Source organism: Artibeus jamaicensis, unplaced genomic scaffold (assembly GCF_021234435.1).
Source record: "Artibeus jamaicensis isolate MK-2021 breed Jamaican fruit bat unplaced genomic scaffold, CSHL_Jam_final contig_867, whole genome shotgun sequence".
Taxonomy (NCBI): Eukaryota; Metazoa; Chordata; class Mammalia; order Chiroptera; family Phyllostomidae; genus Artibeus; species Artibeus jamaicensis.
The window spans coordinates 8,597,157-8,616,331 of record NW_026521995.1 but is presented as its reverse complement, the minus strand read 5'-3'; the positions used below and the strand labels follow the sequence as shown (position 1 = coordinate 8,616,331).

At 37.9% G+C, this 19,175-nt stretch overlaps 1 protein-coding gene across 6 annotated transcripts in view; it reads right to left on the bottom strand.

Annotated features, from left to right (window-relative positions):
* Positions 1 to 16,828, bottom strand: part of ARHGAP12 (Rho GTPase activating protein 12) — a 112,414-nt gene extending 95,586 nt beyond the window's left edge. For 5 of the 6 annotated variants that reach the window (XR_008393053.1, XM_037165447.2, XM_053673501.1 and 2 more), the window contains exon 1: positions 16,174 to 16,261. The gene's annotated coding sequence lies outside the window, so the exon portion shown is untranslated. Of the gene's footprint in view, positions 1 to 16,173; positions 16,262 to 16,633 lie in introns of those variants that run through there. The other variant, XM_037165448.2, reaches the window with a different exon arrangement.
* Between the last annotated feature and the right edge of the window lie 2,347 nt (positions 16,829 to 19,175).

Sequence of the window (19,175 nt, the reverse complement as noted above, 5' to 3'; positions counted from 1 at the left end):
GTAAACAAGTAAACAAAATCTGAAGAGAAATATAGTGTGTCCATAATCAGTAAGCTTACAATTAAGCCCAATATATATGTATAACCTATTTTGCAATTCTAGTACCATGAACAACAAAATGTTAATACAGCTCACATGCAAATACTGACCAACTTAAGAACTGTACAATTAAGCACTGTCCTACAAGGAGTTTTAAAAGTAGTTGTTTAAAATTAACCCCTATACAGGCCTCTGCTAAAGAAATCAGTTAAACTTAATGAGCACAACAAAAATGTTAAAAACAGTTCCAATGAAATTACTCAACCAAACAATTCTATAAAATGTACACCTAACAAGACATTATAGTCATTAGCACTTAGAGTTTTTTTCTTAATGCATAATTCCTGTTTTCTAAATTAAAAAGATATATAAGGCATATACTTGGGCCTAACAAAAGTAAAGAAAAATACATTGATTAATATTATGAACTATTCTGGCCACATGAAATAGCAAAACTGGAACAGAAAGCATACAGGAAATAATTGGGTAACAACACAATCAGCTATAAACCGGTAAACCCAGATGTAAATCTAACACAAAAATGAGGAAATAGCGAAAGGTATTTGGGGAAATTAAGCATATTACAATCAAAAACATATTTCCATGAGGTATTTTAGGAAGATTTGTGCCATGAAGCCTTTGTTAGAAATGGGTGAATGTGAGTTTTTCCTGGATTATTACAAGAATGGACAAATTGCTCCAATTTAAAAAGGAGAAAATATGAGTGCAATTGGCAATGAATTTTTAGGGTTTTTTATTGTATTTTTCCCGTTACCATTTATCACCCATCCCCTCCCAACAATGACCACATTTGTCCATGTCCATGAGTATACTTTTCCTTTGTTGCTGAGTCCTTCCACCCATTAACCACCCCCCTTTTATCTATGAGTCTATTTTCCTTGTTCAGTTTGTTCACTAGATTCCACATATGAGGGAAAAAAACATGGTATTTATCTTTCTCTGGCTGGCTTATTTCACTTAACATAATGTTCTCCAAGTACACTCTTGCTGTTGCAAAGGGTAAAAGCCTTTCTTTTCTACAGCTGAGTAGCATTCCATTGTGTAAATGTATCACAGTTGTTTTATCATTGCAATCATCGATTGATAGACACTTGGAACATTCCAGATCTTGGCTATTGTAAATAAAACTGCAATGAATAAAGGGGTGCTTACAGTCTTTCAAATTAGTGTTTTGGGTTTCTTTAGATAAGCTCCCAGAGGTGGAATCGCTGGGTCAAAAGGCAGATCCATTTTTGACTTTTTGAGGTGTCTCCATACTGCTTTCCACAGTGGCTGCGCCAATCTTCATTCCCAACAGCGCCAGAGGGTTCCCCTGTCCCCCCACCCTGGCTAGCACTTGTTGTCTGATGATTTGTTGATGATAGCCATTCTGACCAAGGTGAGGTGATATCTCATTGTAGTTTTAATTTGCTATTACAGACATTGAGCATCTTTTCACATGTCTACTGACCATCTGTATGTCCTCTCTGGAGAAGTGTTTATTCAGGTCCTCTGCCCATTTTTTAACTGGACTGTTTTTTTGATGTTGAGTTTTATGTTATTTATAAATTTTGGAAATTAACCCTGTATAAGGGAATATATTCTCCCATTCAGTGGATTGTCTTTTTAGTTTGTTGATGGTTTCCTTTGCTGTGCAATAACTTTTTAGTATGTAGTCCCATTTTTTTGTTGTCCTGGCCTGAAGAGATATATCAGAAAGAGAATTGCCATGAGCAACGTCTGAGATTTTACTGCCTATGTTTTCTTCTAAAATTTTTATGGCGTCAGGTCTAATATTTAAGTCTAATCCATTTTGAATTTATTCTTGTGTGTGGTGTAAGCAGGTGATCTATTTTCATTCTCTGCATGTACTGCCCAATTGTCCCAACACAATTTATTGAATAAACTATCTTTACTCCACTGTATGTGCTTGCTCCCTCTGTCAAACAGTAATTGACTGTAAAGGCATAGGTTTATTTCTAGGTTCTCTAGTCTGTTCCACTCATCTATCTATATGTATTTTTATGCCAGTACCATAATGTTTTGATTACTATGACCTTACAGTATAGCTTGATATTAGGTAGCATGATTCCTCCAAATTTGTTCTTGTTTTTCAAAATCAATGTTGCCTTTTTGGGGCCTTTTGTGGTTCTGTATAAGATTTTGAAATATTTGACCTAGTTTTGTGATATCTTGATAGGAATTACACTGACTCTATGGACTGCTTTGGGTAGTATGGACATTTTAATGATGCTAATTCTTCCTATCCATGAACACAGTACATGCTCCCACTATTTGTATCTTCTTCAAATTCTTTCTTCAGTATTATATAATTTTCTGAGTACAAGTCTTTTACATCCTTGGTTAGGTTTATTCCTAGTTATTTTATTCTTTTTGAAGCAATTGTGAATAGGACTGTTTTCTTAATGTCCCTTTCTGATAGTTCATTATTGGCATATAAAAATACAACTGATTTCTGGATATTAATTTTGCATCCTGCTACTTTACTGAATTCGTTTATCAGTTCTATAGTTTCTTGGTGGAATCTTTAGAGTTCTCTATGTACAGTACCATGTCATTGGCAAATAATGAAAATTTAACTTCTTCCTTTCCAATTTGAATGCCTCTTTATTTCTTCTTATCCCACTTCTATGGCTAGGACTTCCAGTACTATGTTGAAAAAGAAAGGTGAAAGCGAACATCCCCGTCTTCTTCCCGATCTTAAGGTGTACTTTTTCCCTGTTGAGTATGATGCTGGCTGTATGTTTGTCATATATGGTCATTATTATGTTTAGGCATGTCCCCTCTAGTCCCACTTTTTTTAAGGTTTTTATCATAAATGGGTGCTGGATTTTATCAAATGCCTTTTCTGCATTTATTAATGTGATCGTGTGGCTTTTAGCCTTAATTTTGTCTATATGGTGAACCACATTTATTGATTTGCAAATGTTGTACTAATCTTGCATTCCTGGAATAAATCCCACTTGATCATGGTATACAATCTTTTTGATGTACTGCTGTATTCAGTTTGCTAATATTTTGTTGATGATTTTAGCATGTATGTTCATCAGAGATACTGGCTTATAAATCTTTCTTTGTAGTATCTTTACCTGGTTTTGGAATTAGGATAATGCTGGCCTCACAAAATGAGCTTGGGAGTCTTGCCTCCTCTTGAATTTTTTGGAATAGTTTGAGGGGAGGTGATCGTTCTCAGAGTGTTTGGTAAAATTTCACCTGTGAAGCCATCTCATCCAGGGCTTTTATTTATTGTGAGTTTTTTTAAATTACTGTTTCAATTGCAATAGATATAATGTTTATTCAGATCCTCTGATTTTTCCTGATTTAGTTTTGAAAACTATGTTTCTAGGAACTTATCCATGCTGTCCAGGTTGTCCAATTGGTTGGCATGGAGTTGATCATAATATTTTCTTACAGTCCTTTGTATTTCTTTGGTGTCAATTGTTTTTTTCCTCTTTCATTTCTGATTTTATTTATTTGGGTCCTCTTTTTTTCTTCGTGAGGGGTTAAAAGTTTGTCAATCTTTTCATCTTTTTAAAAAAACAGCTCTTGGATTCAATGATCTTTTGCATAAATTTTTGACTATATTGTTTATTTCTCCTCTGATCTTTATTATTTCCTTCCTTGCATTCACTTTAGGCTTTGCTTGTTGTTCTTTTTCAAGTTCCTTTAAGCATAAAGTTAGATTGTTTATTTGAGCTTTTTCTTGTTTCTTGAGACAAGGCTGTAATGCTATGAATTTCCCTCTTAGGATTGATCTGCAGATTTGGGATGGTCATGTTCTCATTTTCACTTGTTTCAAGGTATCTTCTAATTTCTTCCTTGATCTCGCTGTTGACCCATTTACTATTCAGTAACATATTATTTAGCTTCCATGTTTTTGTTTATTTTTCAGTTTTCTTCTTGTGACTGATTTCTACTTTTATAGCATTATGGTCATAGAAGATGCTTGATATGATTTCAGTCTTCTCAAATTTATTGAGACTTGTTTTGTGTCCTAACATGGTTTATCCTAGAAACACTCCATTTTACTTGAAAAGAATATATAATATATTCTGCACTTTAGGGTGAAATGCTCTGAAGATATCAACTAAATCTATGTGACCTAGTTTGTCACTTAAGGCCTGTCTCCTTGTTGACTGCCTAGATCCATCCACTGAAGTCAATGGGGTGTTAACATCTCCCTACTATGAGCATAGTGCTGTCCATCTCTCCCTTCATGCCCATCAAGATTTGCTTTACATATTTAGACACTTCTATGTTAGGTGCATAACTGTTTACTAGGGTCATATCCTCTTGTTTGTTTCCTTTTTCACTATGTAGTGTCCTTCTTTGTCTCTTATTATAGCCTTTGTTTTAAAGTCTATTTTGACAGATATAAGTATCTACCCCCCAATTTTTTTCCTTTCCATTTGCATGAAATATCTTTTTTCTCTCCATTTGCTTTCAGTATGTATGTTATCTTCTGTTTTGAGGTGGGTCCCTTAGAGACAGCATATATATGGATCTTGTTTTCTTATCTATTCAGCTATACGGTGTCTATTCATTGGAGCATTTAAACCATTCACTGTATTTTTTGGACTATAAGACTCACACACCCTCCAATTTGGGAGGAATAATGGTTGTTAATGCTGCTGTTGAGTTCCGCTTACATTTACATTTGGTGAAATATGTTACTTATGTTACTGAATATTTTACCACATTTTTTGCTTCAAAAATTTTGAAGCAAAGGGCAGAAAGAGGAAATATTTGCAAAAAACATCTGATGAAGGACTTGGGTCCAAAGGTTTCCTCTAAAACCTAGGTGCATCTTATGGGCTAAAAATACAATACCTTTAAAGTGATTATTGATAGACACAGATTTATTACCATTTTATTTTTAATCTAGTTTCCTTTTTTTTCCTTTTTCTTCTTCTTAAAGCAAGCCCTTTAACATTTTTTGCAATACTGGCTTGGTGGTAACTAAGTCCTTTAGATTTTTCTTATCTAGGAAGCTCCTTTTCCTCCTTCCATTTTAAATTATAGCTTAGCTGGGTAAGTAGCCTTAGTTGTAAGTACTTGCTTTTCATCACCTTGAATATTCCATGTCAATCCCTTCTGGCCAGAAATGTTCCTGTTGAAAAATCAGATGATAATTCTAATGGGAGCTCACTTCTAGGTAACTAACTGCTTTACTCCTGTGGCTTTTTTGTCACTTTTTAATATGATGTATCTAGGTGGGGGCCTCTTTCAGTCCATCTTGTTTGGTGCTCTCTGCATTTCCTGGACTGTGTCTCTTTTTCCTTCATCAGGTTAGGGAGGTTTTCAGTCATTATTCCTTCAAATAGTTTCTTGATCCCCTGCTCACTCTCTTCTCCTTCTGGTATCCCCATGATGTGGATGGTTCATGTTGTCCCAAAGGACCCTTAAACTCTCATTTTTTTAATTCTCTTTTTCCTTCTGCTGTTCTGCTTGGGTGTTTATTTCTACATTTTCTTGCACATCGCTGATTCAATCCTCTGCTTCATCTGTTTATTCCTTCCACTATATTTTTTATTTCAGATACTGCATTCTTTACTTTTGGTCCTTTTTTATGGTGTCTATGTCTTTTTCATGTTGTTACTAACTCTTATAATCATTACTTTGAACTCTATAACTGATAAACTGCTTGCCTCCATTTCATTAGCACTTTTTCTGGACAATTCTCTTGTTCTTTCATTTGGGTCCTATTTCTCAGTCTTCGCATTTTGGCTGCCTCCTTGTGTTTGTTTCTATGCATTAATTACATCTGCAAACTCTGGTGCTGCCTGTGGCTAGTGTTGGGCAACCTGTTTGGAGCTACCAGTAATCTACAGCTTGTGACTCCCTCTTCTGGGCCCAGATGTGTATAGAAAGAACCAAGCTGCACACTAAGGCCAGCTTTTACAGGCATAGAGCCCAGAGAAGGGTCAGCTAAAGTCCCCAAGCTCCCAGAGGTCTGCGTTCACCTGCAGGCCTCTTTGGCTTTATGAATGAAATTGCCTCCAACTGTACTCCTCAGCAGCCCTGCTTAAGCTCCACAGGGTGAAGCGAGAGGGATTCCTGCAGGTGAGGCTATTGCTTCCCCTCCCCTGGCTGATGCCACATGGAAGGGAGTGGTCTGCCTAAGGTGGCTTCTGCAATGTAAGAATGACTGAGCACAGGAATCCTGACAACTAACCCTTCAGCTCTCCCCCCCACAGCCACCAACTCCAGACTCTCTTCATGTGGCTCCAGTTTGCTCTGGCCTCCCTCTGCCAGAGCCCACAGTAAGTGGCTGCAAATGAAATTTTGTGTGTTGACCCTTTAAGAGGCTCTCTGCATCTCTAATCATCTCTCCCTGGCAGACAGAAATTTCACTGCTTTTCACAGATGGATGTTATTTGGGTTTCTTTCCAGGTTCTGTTGCTCTGGCTGGGAAGCCCAGTTTGGGGTTTAGACCCCACTCTTCTCAGGAGGAACCCTCTGGGTCACTGAAAAAATCCCTCTGAAACTTCAGCTGCTGCCTGTGGGAGCCCAGTCAGCCCACCTTTGCACTTCCTACCAGTCTTGATGTGGTTTCTCCTATATGTCCTTGGTTATAAAGCTTTTCTCCAGGTAGTGTTCAGCTGGTTATTCATGATGGTTTTTCTACAATTTAGTTGTAACTACAGTTTGGTCCTGGGAGGAGGATAGTATAGCTTCCACCTACTCTGCTACCATCTTTCCTCAGAAGAGGCAATAAATTTCTAGATACACCCACCAAATGCATGATCAATGAAAGAAAATATTAAGTAGAAATCTATTAAAATTTAGAAGTTCTGCTCTGTGAAAAACACTGTTAAGAGAATGAAAACACAAATGGCAGGAAGAGGAAATATTTGCAAAAGACATCTGATGAAGAACTCATGTACAAAGAAATCTTAAAACTCAACAAAATAAACCAAGATTTTTACATGGAATAAGGATCTGAGAAGACACATCATGGAAGAAAACATAGCAAATAAACACATGAAAAAATTATCAACATTATGTCATTAAGGAATTGCAAATTAAAACAAGACACCACTGCATACCCATTAAAATGGCTAACGTCCAAAAATTGACAACACCAAATGCTAGTTAGGATGTAGAGCAACAGGAACTTTCACTTACTGCTGGCAGGAATGCAAAATGGTACAGCCACGTTGAAAGACAGTTTAGCAATTTCTTACAAAGCTAAACATGGTCTTACAATACCATCTAAGCAATCACACTCCTAGGTATTTATCCAAATGAGCTGAAAACTTATTTCCACAAAAAGTTCTACAGCAAATGTTTATAGCAGCTTTATTTGTAACTGCCAAAAACAGAAAACAACCAAGCTGTCTCATGATAAGAAACGGTAAACTGTAAGATTCCTTATAAGGGAATATTATTCAGTGATAAAAAGAAACAGCTATCCAGCTATGAACAGACACAAATAGAGCTCACATATATTTTGCTAAAGTGAAAGAAGTCAGTTTGAAAAGCCACATACTGAATGATTTCAATCATGATTTCACATACTCAATGATTTCAATGCCTTATAAGGCATTCTGGAAAAGTCAAAGCCAAAGAGACAATGATTATTTGGAGTGGGAGAAGAAGAGGGAGTGTTTCACAGCTGAAGCACTTGTCAAATCCATTAATCTTTACAACACAAGATGTGAAATTTAATGTATGCAAATTGTTTAAAAAAGCTGTTAGGAGGTCAGGGGAATCCCAGGAAGGAAACCAGGTGTGACATGACAGTATAACCAGATTACGAATATACAGAAAAAACTCCCTGAAAGGGAGGAAGAGAGATGATGACCTAATTTTGGATACAATTGGGGTCTATAAAAATATAAGCAAAGGAACTACATGTAAGTACTGTGTTGTAGTTATAAAAACATAATAAATTCTGAAACTTCTATACACATATACTAGAATTAAACAGTTAAGTAAATGACGTGTAGGTGGTAGGAACCAGATTTCTCAATGTTGGACTGAAAGCAAGGGGAGAAGGCTAGAGTGATCCATGTGGTAATGGATTAGAGACATCGGTATGAAACTCGATGAATTCCTTTTTAGTTCACCACAGGTAGAGGTGATTATATTTTGAAAATTACAGATACATGTCTATACACTGCTTAGTATGTGTGCTTCCTTGTTGTCAATAAAAAGGACATCCTGACAACAACAAAAGAACTTCACTTTTGTTCTTTATAATGGTTATATTATGCCAATCTTTTTCAAATTAACATTGAGGTAAGAAGCCCCACTGCAGGCAAAGGACTTGAGTACACAGATATAAAAATGGCTAGTAAGCACATGAAAAGATACTCTACACCACAAGAATTAGGGAAATACAAATCCAAACCACAATACAAAACCACTTCATATCCATTAAGATGCTGCTGTAAAACAACAGTAGCAAAAACCCAGAAAGAACAAGTGTTGGTAAGGAGAAAAAAGTTCTGTTTTCTGGATTGCTGGTGGGAATGTAAAACAGTGCAACCGCAGCTAAAAGAGCATGTAATTTTTTCAAAGCATTAAAAATACAATGACCATATGACCCAGCAATTCTACTTTTGGATATAAATCCAAAAAAAGAATTGAATGCAGGGACTTGAACAGATATATGAACACCCATGTTTGTGGCAGCAGTATTCACAATAGAGAAAAAGACTGATGCAAATCTAATATCCATAGGAGGATGAATAGCTAAGAAAAAGGAGGGCTTTATATATACGAAATATTATAAGTGTATATATCATCACAATAAAAAGTCATTGGAAAATAACATTTAAGTCACCTTACACCGTCTACCCAAAACCCATAAAGGTCACTAACATCATTGTACAGCTTTTACAGATCCTCCTTCAATATAAATACAGGGTGAAGCAAAAGCAGGTTTACAGCTGTTAGTACTTGAGACACAGTTTATTCTTGTGTTACTGTTTATTAATTATTGTACCATTTTCCATATGAACTGTAAACCTACTTTTTCCCCACCCTGTATTAAAAAGCAAATAAACTCAAATAATGAACTACACTACAAATCCCTCAGAGCTTTCTGTCCTCTACTAGAAAAAAAGAAAACACTCCATGATTATTAACTTTTATTCAAATTTAAATTACTTTACAAAATATTAAAAACCTAATAATGCAAATTAAAACCAAAACAACGTATCACCACAAGCCAACTACAACAGATAAAGGTATTTTCTTCAAAGATGACACAAAGTGCTAACAAGGATATCAACAATAAAAAGCCTCAAACAGTCCTAGTGGGAATGCTAAATGGTACAGCCTGCTGAGTAGTTTCTTATAAACATATATTTTCCTTAGACTCTATCTTGGGCCATGAAACAAATCTCAATACATTTTAACAACTGAAATCAAAGAAAGTGTTTTCTCTGACAATTAAATTAAATGATAAATTAATAAAAAGATGTCTTAAAACCCCCAAATTTGTTAAGAATCTAAAAAACTTTTCTAAATAACTCAGTGGTCAAAATAGAAATTAAACAAAATGTGAACTGAATGAAAATGAAAACATGAAATCTCAAGATTTGTTGAATGCAGCTAAATAGTGCTTAAAAAAAATGTGTAGCACTAAATGCCCGTATTAGAAAAGAAAAAGGTGTCAAATCAATGGCATAAGCTTCCATTCTAAAAAACTAAATAGAGAAAAATAAACCCAAAGCAAGCAGAAAAAGGAACATGATAAAGATCAGAGTAGAAATCAATAAAAGAGAAACCAGTAAAATGTTTGAGGAAATAAATGAAACCAGAAGCTCGTTCTTCGAGAAGGTCAGTAAAACTGATAATCCTCTAGCCAAACTGATCAAGAACAAATGAGAAAAAACACAAATTACCAATATCAGGAATAAGACAAAGGATATAACTACAGATTAAGACATCAAAAGGAAGATAATGTCATGATTTTTACGCCAATAAACTCAACAACTTAGATGAACTGGACAAATTTCTTGAAAGACATTACCGAAGCTTGCTTAAGAAACAGGTAATCCAAAGAGCCCTGTATCTGCTAAAAATATTCAATCTGTCTTTAAAAATCGTCCCACAAAGAAAACTCCTGGCCTACATGGCTTCACTGGTGAGTTACCAAAAGTGTAAAGAAAATAATATAAATTCTATATAAACCTCTCAAAGAAAACTGAAAGAGGGAAAACATCCCAACTCATTCTATGAGATTAGTGTTATCACAATGCCAAAGCCAAAAACATTGTAAGAAAATCTATAGCTCAATATTCCTCATGAACACATATCTCCAACAAACTCATATTTAGAACATATGAAGAACTTTACATGTCAATAATACAAATAATCCAATAAAAATGGGCAAAAGATATAAACATCCAAAGTAGATAATAAATAAGCCCATAAAAAGATGCCCCAAATCTTTAGTCATTAGGAAAATGCAAATGAAATCCACAAAGAAATAATACTACACATCTACTAGAATGGCTAAAGTTTAAAAGACTGATAACACTACTGTTTTTGAGAATGTGAAGCAATCAGAACTCTCACTGCTGGTGAAATTGTAAAACAGTAAAAGTGCTTTGGAAAAAGTTTGGCAGGTTATTTCTGTTGCTGTTATAAAAGATTTTATTTGCATTATTTTTATAGAGAGGGGAACAGAGTGAAAAAGAGAGGGAGAGAAATATCAAATGGTTGCCTCTCATGCATCCCCAACAGTGGATGTGACTTGCAACTCAGGCATGTGCCCTGACTGGGAATTGAACCAGCAACCCTTTGGTTTACAAACTGATGTTCAATCCACTGAGCCACACCAGCCAGGGCTGGCAGGTTCTTAAATGTTTAAATGTGTATCTACTACATGACACAGGGATTATACTCCTGGGGATTTACCCAAAAGAAATGAAAGCATATGACAACACAAAGACCTGTATGTGAATGTCCACAGCAACTGTATTTGTAATAGCTCCAAATTGAGAACAATCCAAATGTCCGTCAGCAGGTGAGTGGATAAACTAATTGCAGTGTACTCACATATGGGTCTATCACTCACCAAAAAAAAAAAAAAAAACCCTAAAGCTTACTGATAAATCAGCCTACAGATGAATCTCAAAATAATTTTGCTGGGTGAAAAAAATCCAGACAAGATAGAGTGCATACTATAAAAATTCTATCTGCATAAAATTCTAGAAAATATAATCCATAGTGACAGAAAGCAAATCAAAAGTCACCAGGGAACAGGACAATGAATTACAAAGAGGCTCAAGAAAAATTTTCTTTTTGGGGGTAGGTGATAAATGTTGATTATCTTAATAATAGTGATAATGGTAAGCATTTCACAGGTATACACATGTGAAAACCTATCAAATTGGACACTTAAATATTATACAGCAATTATGCCTCAATAAAGCTGTTAAACAAAACCCTAATAATACAAATTGAAATTCCCATATATCACTACCCCCTGCTAGAATGGGGTTAACCTACATATTTGTATTTGGTAAGGATAACACCAACTGAACTCCCATTCACTGCTGGTGGGAATGTAAAATGATTCAACCGCTTTGGAAAATATTTTGTCAATTTCTTATAAACATACATTTACCTTATGACCTAGCAAATCCTCTTCTAGGTATTTAGCCAAGAGAAAAAAATAGTAAGTCCATGCAAAGGCCTTACAATGGACATTCATAACAGCTTTATTCATAAGAGTAAGAAACTGGAAATGACCCAAAGGCCTATCATCTGGTGAATGCCTAAACAACCACATCCATCTGTAAAACAGGAAACAATATAAACCCCAAAGATCCTTGTAAGACTGCAAAGAGAAAATGTGAACAAAAAGTAAGCTATAAAGCTTGATAGCATCACACTAAACACTGCTTACTCAAGGAAGCAAAGCTGTGACAGAAAAGTATTCACAAATCATACTTGTAGCTTTCTATGTCTGGCTTGTTTCACTCAAAATAATGCTTTTGAGACTCATCCATGTTGGTGTAGGTATCTGTACTCTTTATTGCTGGTTTAATGTATTTCAGTGTACACATTATACCTCAATAAAATTGAATTTTTAAATAACCACTAATATCTACAGCAAAACAGAGATAATTTTCAACCAACTTTTGAAGATATCACTTTCTAAATTGTCCTGTAGTAAAAAGAAAGAGCATATAATTCACTGTCAGTGGCCTGATATCTGCATCTAGGATTTGACATGTATCAGTTCTCAAACCCTGAGCATCTTCACTTATTTGGAAAACAAAGAAAACTTCAAAAGATCCTTGTGAAAATGAAAAGAGAAAAAGTACTTTATAAACTACAAGGGCTGATACAGAGTATCCACACTAATCATTGCTTACTCAAAGAAGCAAAGTTCTCAGAGTAGAAAAATACTCACAATTAACTGATGGCTTATGACTTACTCCCTCCTCCAACATCCATCCCTGTTTCTGCCTCTTGCTAGTAGCTATGTGACCTCCGTCACAGAACCTCTCTGAGCCTCAGGGTTTTCTTTTCCATTTGTGAAACTAAGCTTATTAGTAAGACATTCCACATACTGGGAGAATTAAAGTAGATATGTGCAAAGCACATGGTATAATGCCTTACACATGGTAAGTGTCTTACAAGTTTTTGCTCTATTACAAAAATATTATTATTATTACCCTACCCCACATAATGCTAGCCTCCATCCTGCCACCCAGGCTACAGTAGTGTAGGTCAAGTTATGGATCTCAATCACTACTCCTCAAAAAAAAGTTTTAATTTTAATTTTTGATTTTAGAGACAGGGGAAGGGAGAAAACATTGATGTGAGAAACATCAACCGGTTGCCTCCTGTATGTACCCAGATCTGGAACTGGAACTGCACCCCAGGCCTGTGCCCTAACCAGCTTCCACACTGCAAATGGAATCACCTGGGGAACTACCACTTTAAAAACACACCCATACATTTTATTTTCAATGAGTAAAGTTTACAGAATCATTGCCAAGACAGTACCGAGAGTTCCCCATCTACCCTGTCCACCTACATTAGTATGCTGTGTTTGTCATACTCAATGAACAATACTGATACAAAGGTTGATACTTATTCAGACTAGTTTTTCCCTGAAAAACTTTTTTTCTGTTCTAAGATCCCATTCAGAATACCACATATACATTGTGTAGTCATATTCTGTAGCTTTCAAAATACAAGTAACTGAAACCCGGATATTCTACAGAGTATGAGACAGGGCCCCAAAATTTACATTTCTAACAAATTCTGAAAGGTTGCAGATGTGGCCAATCTAAAATAAACTTAGCATAGCACTGATCTGAATTCTAGACACCAGACCTGTGCTACCAGCCACTAGTCAAATACGGCTACTCAGCATTTGATGTGAGGCTAATCCAGAGATGTGCTGTAAAATGCACATGCAATTTCGAAGACTTAGTCCAAAAAAGAAAAGAAAAAGAACATGAAATACCTTATTAATAATTTCATATTTATTACATGACAAAATGATAAAAAATGTACTTGGGCTTTTTCCACTTTTTTACTTCTATCATGTAGCTACTTAAAACTTCAAAATTACACAGATAACAGCATTTATTTCTACTGGACAGCAGTGATCTGTGTTCTGGGCAGAAGAGCAGCATGGGTGTCATCCGGGGGCTCGATAGAGTTCCGGTGATTCCCATGCACACTGAAGTCTGAGAAGCACTAGATTACCAACAGGGGAGGGTCACTTGGAAATGTCAGCATTTGCAGTTCATGTCAAAAAAACTGTAGCAACAGCAAACTGAAACTGCAGGATATTTATTAAGTCAATAAAAGTAGTAGGAAAATGGCTGAATCACTGCAAAGCCATCCACAAATAAGGAAGTGGCACAATCAGACCTGTTCACAACTGAAAAAAAGACAAACCACAAAGATAGTGGCCCAATGGGTACCTAAAAAGAGCATTATTTGAAAAGCAGGATTTGAAGTACAATGATGCTATATGGTAGCATCGTACATTTTCACATCTGATTCATTCCACAAAACAGTGCATATTTGCAATTTTTGCAACATATAATTAAAACTGTTATAAAGGTTCTGTATAAAAACTTCACTTTTCTCCCCCACTATTTATTATAAATTATAATGCCTGATCTAGACAGATATATCTTAAGCTGCTTTTCTCTAGTACCAATTTTCTCAGATAAACAAAATATTAGTACTATCATTTAATAATTTTACAAAATGTCATATTCACTGGTTTAGTCAACTTAAAAATTTTACTAACCTTTTATTCTCAGAAATGTCAACTGAGTAACTTAAAGTACTTAAATTTGCCAAGTCCACCTTCTATCTACCTTTTACAAAAAGCACTCAACAGACACTTTCCAATTAATGGGGAAAAAGCCAAATGATTAATTACAAATCATATACTGTTTTTCTACAGCATTTAGATGTTTAGTTGTGCATCACAACTGGTGTAGTAAAAATACATATAAAGCTATGTAAAATATTGACTACATACAGACATTAACGCATACAGCTGGCACTAAGAATGAGTGAGTTAGCAATCTTCTCCGACTCCTATGACTGACAAAGTACATACAGGTATCTATCAACAAAGACTGCGGCATATCCATACACACACACAATCTGTTACAGTACTTTTCTCACAAAGAAACACCTCCAAAGCAGCAGAGCTACATGCGACCATGGGTCACACATATGTGCCCAGCCCGTCTGACTCTGGAGATTGCACGGCTCGGGGTCAAGTCTTTACAGCCTACTTATAGTCACTACTCTGGGATCCTAATTCCTGCTCTGCAATGGTTCCAGGAGCATTTTTAAAACAAAGAGAAAGGAAAATACTAATAGCAGCAGCCAGGCCAAAAAAGGTATAGAAAAATGACCCATTCTCTAATTCATCCTCCTGAAGATCACGTAAGGAGTACTGGATATGAACAAATACATCTCCAGGCCACCATTTTCCAACTTTTAAATCTGAAAGAGGCGTGGCTAGGGACAATACACTTTTTAATAACCTTTCACTGTGACATTCAATCTTCCAAGTTCTCACCTTTAGAAATGGCTGGGAGAATCTGAACCAGAACACAAGTGACTCCTCATTCAATGCTCCTCCACATTGCCTCCCTTTACAGCAATATGTGCATAAATGATCAATAAAATCTACTTCCATATGTCATTATTACCCATAAGGCAATAGGACTGTTAACAGCCTATTCCCACGACACACACTTCACTTGAATGATCTTAGAACTTCCATAAAGATACGCTTTAAACATTTTGCTTTCTGAGCTTTTGCAAATGCATTTAAAACCGCTGCTGCATCCAGAAGGAAAACATCACACGCCTCTTAAACTAAAGGCTGTTTAAAGGCTGTGCCTATTTCTCTAATGATAACGTGTGCACATTTCTTCTCAGAGGGTCTGCAGTAACAAAAAATTTAGGGCAGTTGACTGTCTTGGAAAACGATCAGTACTCTAAGATGGGAGGGGGGCAGCATGCTTGTAAAGACAATGTTTTAAATTCAAGGACTTTGAGGAGATTCCTCCCAGAAGAGTTGAAGAGTAGCAACATCTAGGCAGCAGGGGTGGGGCACCTTTAGACTGCAGAGATGAAAGTGCCCAGTTTAAGGTCAACAGTCCAGGAATGGACGCCCCAGGTGGGATCCCTGGATGGGCGGAGGTTTAAACACCCTACAGCACATAGGGAGGGGCACACGCAGCAGCAGGAGGCAAGGAAGGAGGGCGGCACCAGCCCGTCTTTAACAAACACACATACACACACACACACACACACACACACACACGCACCCGACTCCCTCCTTCTTGGGGGCGGGGCGGGCGCTGCCCTCACACAGGAAGTCAGGAAACCGGGGGGCTAAGGAGCCACAACTTCTAGACATTTAAACCCTCTCGACTATGTCAGCCCCTAACCTAGCAACAGCCCCTTTGAAGCTCCAAGCCCACTTTCGTGCCCCAAGCCCCCAGACAGCCCTCTCGGCCTCACCTCGCACGCACCTCGGCACCCCCAACTCCGCCGCCCTCGGAGGACTCAGCTCCGGCCCCGGAGCGCCTTTGTGCAGCGCCCCACCAACCTGTCCTCGTACGCGGGGCCCCGCGCCCACCACCTTACCGAAGGCACGGTGGCCTCTCGCAAGCAGCGGCCTCTTCTCCCCGCAAGGGGACTGGGAGACGCTGAATTGAGCCTGAAGGCAACCGCGACCGCCTGTTCCCGCAGGCTAGTCTCCGAGGGAGGGTAAGTTCCAGGGCACGTCGGAGCGCGCCGGCGCGGGGGCGGGGTGGGGGTGGGTCACGTGCCCTAGAGGGGCGGGGCTCAAAGCACGTGATGACCAGGGAAGCGCGGGGTGAATCGGACTTGCGGATCCAGGAGAGGGAGGGGCCGAGGGCTCGGAGCCGGAGGGAGCTGGAAAGTGAGTGGGCGTAAGCACTTGGTAAACATGAAGTGGGAAGTGCTGAGAAAACGCTCGTGGGGAAAATGAGGAAAGAGCCAAATGGAAACAGACTGAGAGCTAGAGAGGCAAGAATGGAGCCCAGGGAGGACAGTGGGGCGGTGGTCCTTACGCGATCCCGACCTCGGCCCGCTGGCCTGCTGGGAGCTGTTGCTAAGCGAGGTCAGCGATTCACGGCCCGCAAATCCTCTGGAGACTCGGAAAAAGTGCTACCTCAAAAGGACAAAAATGGAACATCGAGTCCATCACCCGACCCACGCGGAGCTGTCCTTCGCCGGAGCCACCTGGCATTCCTGGGCCAGCTGTGCACACTCAGGGCGGAGGAGGTCCCTGGGACCCGGTAGCATCCGCTCCTGAGACTGGCGGCTGCGAGCTGCCTGACCACTCACCCTCAGCGCTCAGCCATTCACAGGGCCTGCTGTGTGCACGCCCCACAGGGGTTCCAGTGTCATTGCCCAAAGTCATTCCAGTTTGCACTGCTTGCTGTGTGGCAACCCAGAATCCAGAAGGCAGAGCGTTAAAGGTTTTTCTTGGTGGACTAAAAATCTGGAAAGAGACCTGGATTCTACCATTGCCACTTCACCCTTCCCGACCTCAGCTATTAAAGGGGCGTGTTGACGAAACTCAAAAGTCCTAAAATTCAGTGACCGAAAAACATAAGTGATAAGCATTAGGACTTCAGAAATCACTCATTCAGTAACCAGTTGTTGATTGTGGCTTTTATGGTGCCGAGATGAAATTTTAATAATGAGGGAGCTGCCAAGATGTGAGTCAAGAGCCACTCAATGGAATTAGCTCTTTTCTGTTCTCCTCATACTTGAAGATGCCATTGTGTCTGGCTTCCTTATCATAAGTGGAACTCCCAATTGTTCTTTAAAGGTTGCTAAGAACCCAATAGGACATTGGTAACACTTTAAAAGTTGTAGTTTACCACCTTCTAATAAAATTAAATCTAATGGAGGGCTAAAGTTTTAAGATACTCTCCTCTTAGAAAGGAAAAATACTTAAAATAAGCCTGAGACTGTATTATCTCTGTCGTTCTACTTGCTACCACCTTTCCCTTGGCACCGATGGTCTTTTCTGTCACCCTCAGTTTCTAATGTGTTGCCATTTCTATTCCCTTATTCAGCATACTGAGCGTTGTTGCTGTAGGCTTTGAATATTTTTTATAGAATCTTTTGACCTCTTTCTAGAACCTAAACAAGGACAGACTGCAAAAAGGAAACTGCACTGATGGGAATGTGCTGATAACCTTATCTTCCCTACTCTCCAAACCTGAATTGGACATCCTTGGTTTCAGCAGTAGTTTGCATATACTTGCAGATCTGCCTGTAACTCCACTTCCTATTTCACAACCTAATCTCAGATGATACCACACTGCCCACAGTATGCTGATCACTACCAACAGCAGATGGAGTCAGATAAAAAGAGCTCTCACTCAAGTGTGTAGTTTTAAAAGAACCTGATGGGGAGCTGTGAAATCATATGCAACATTGACTGTAGTTAGTTTTTAAATAACAGTGGCAGCATATGCTTGGCTCCTTTGCTCTGGATATCAACAGTTCATTTTCAGGATAATTACATTTAATTGGCTTCTTAAGAAGGAACACAGAGTTCCAAAATGTATCATTCAAATGTAAGCTTTGCAAAGGGAGAGGCTTTGAGTTTGATTTGTGTGTGTATGGTGCTTGATTATATATCTCCCAAGTGCCTAAAAAGCATTTGGCATGTAGTAAGTGCACAATAAATTTGGATGTATCTTTGAGTGAAAATGTAGTCTATAAATTACTGAAAAAACTTGTCCTGCTTTCTTTCTAATTTTTTATACATAACTCACTTTTCATTACGCATTTCTAAATGAAAAAGCATAAAATTGTTTCCGGCATTATTTCCATGGCTAGGCTATTGACAAACAGGAATTTGATAGTATCTATCAAAATATCAGATGCATATGTATGTAGTCTGAACCTCCAATTTCACTTCTAAGGATTTATCTCACAGGTAAATTTTCACACACAAGGAATGATAAGGTATTTCTTGTATTGCTGAAAACAGCAAATGATTGGGAGCAACCTAAATATCCATCAGCAGGACACTAAATTATGATATATCCAAATATTTTTTTTAAAGATTTTATTTATTTATCTTTAGAGGGGAAGGGGGGAAGGAAAGAAGGAGAGAAACATCAATGTAGGGTTGTCTTTTGTGCGTCCCCTGCTGGGAACTGGCCTGCAGGGAAACGGCTTGCAACCCAGGCATGTGCCCTGACTGGGAATCGAACTGTGATTGTGTGGTTCGCAGGCCCGCGCTCAATCCACTGAGCTACACCAGCCAGAGCTTATCCAAATATTTTAATGTGATATGTAGCTGTTAACAAAAAAGACAAAGTTCCTTATGTTTTTATATTACTATCTTCAAGACTTTTTTGTTGAATGAAAAAAAAGCAGGAAAATGCTGCAGAATAATGTATTGATTTGTAGATGCTCTAAACTAGTACTAAGTAACTGTCAAGGTATGAGAAATCAGCAAATGGAAGACATAGGAAAGACTTTTCACTGTATTCATATTTAAACTTTGGATATTCAAGCCATGAGAATGATTTACTGCTTCAAAAAGTTAAACAAAAATGTTAACTTAAATTTTTTCTGGTATCCTTATAATTTAA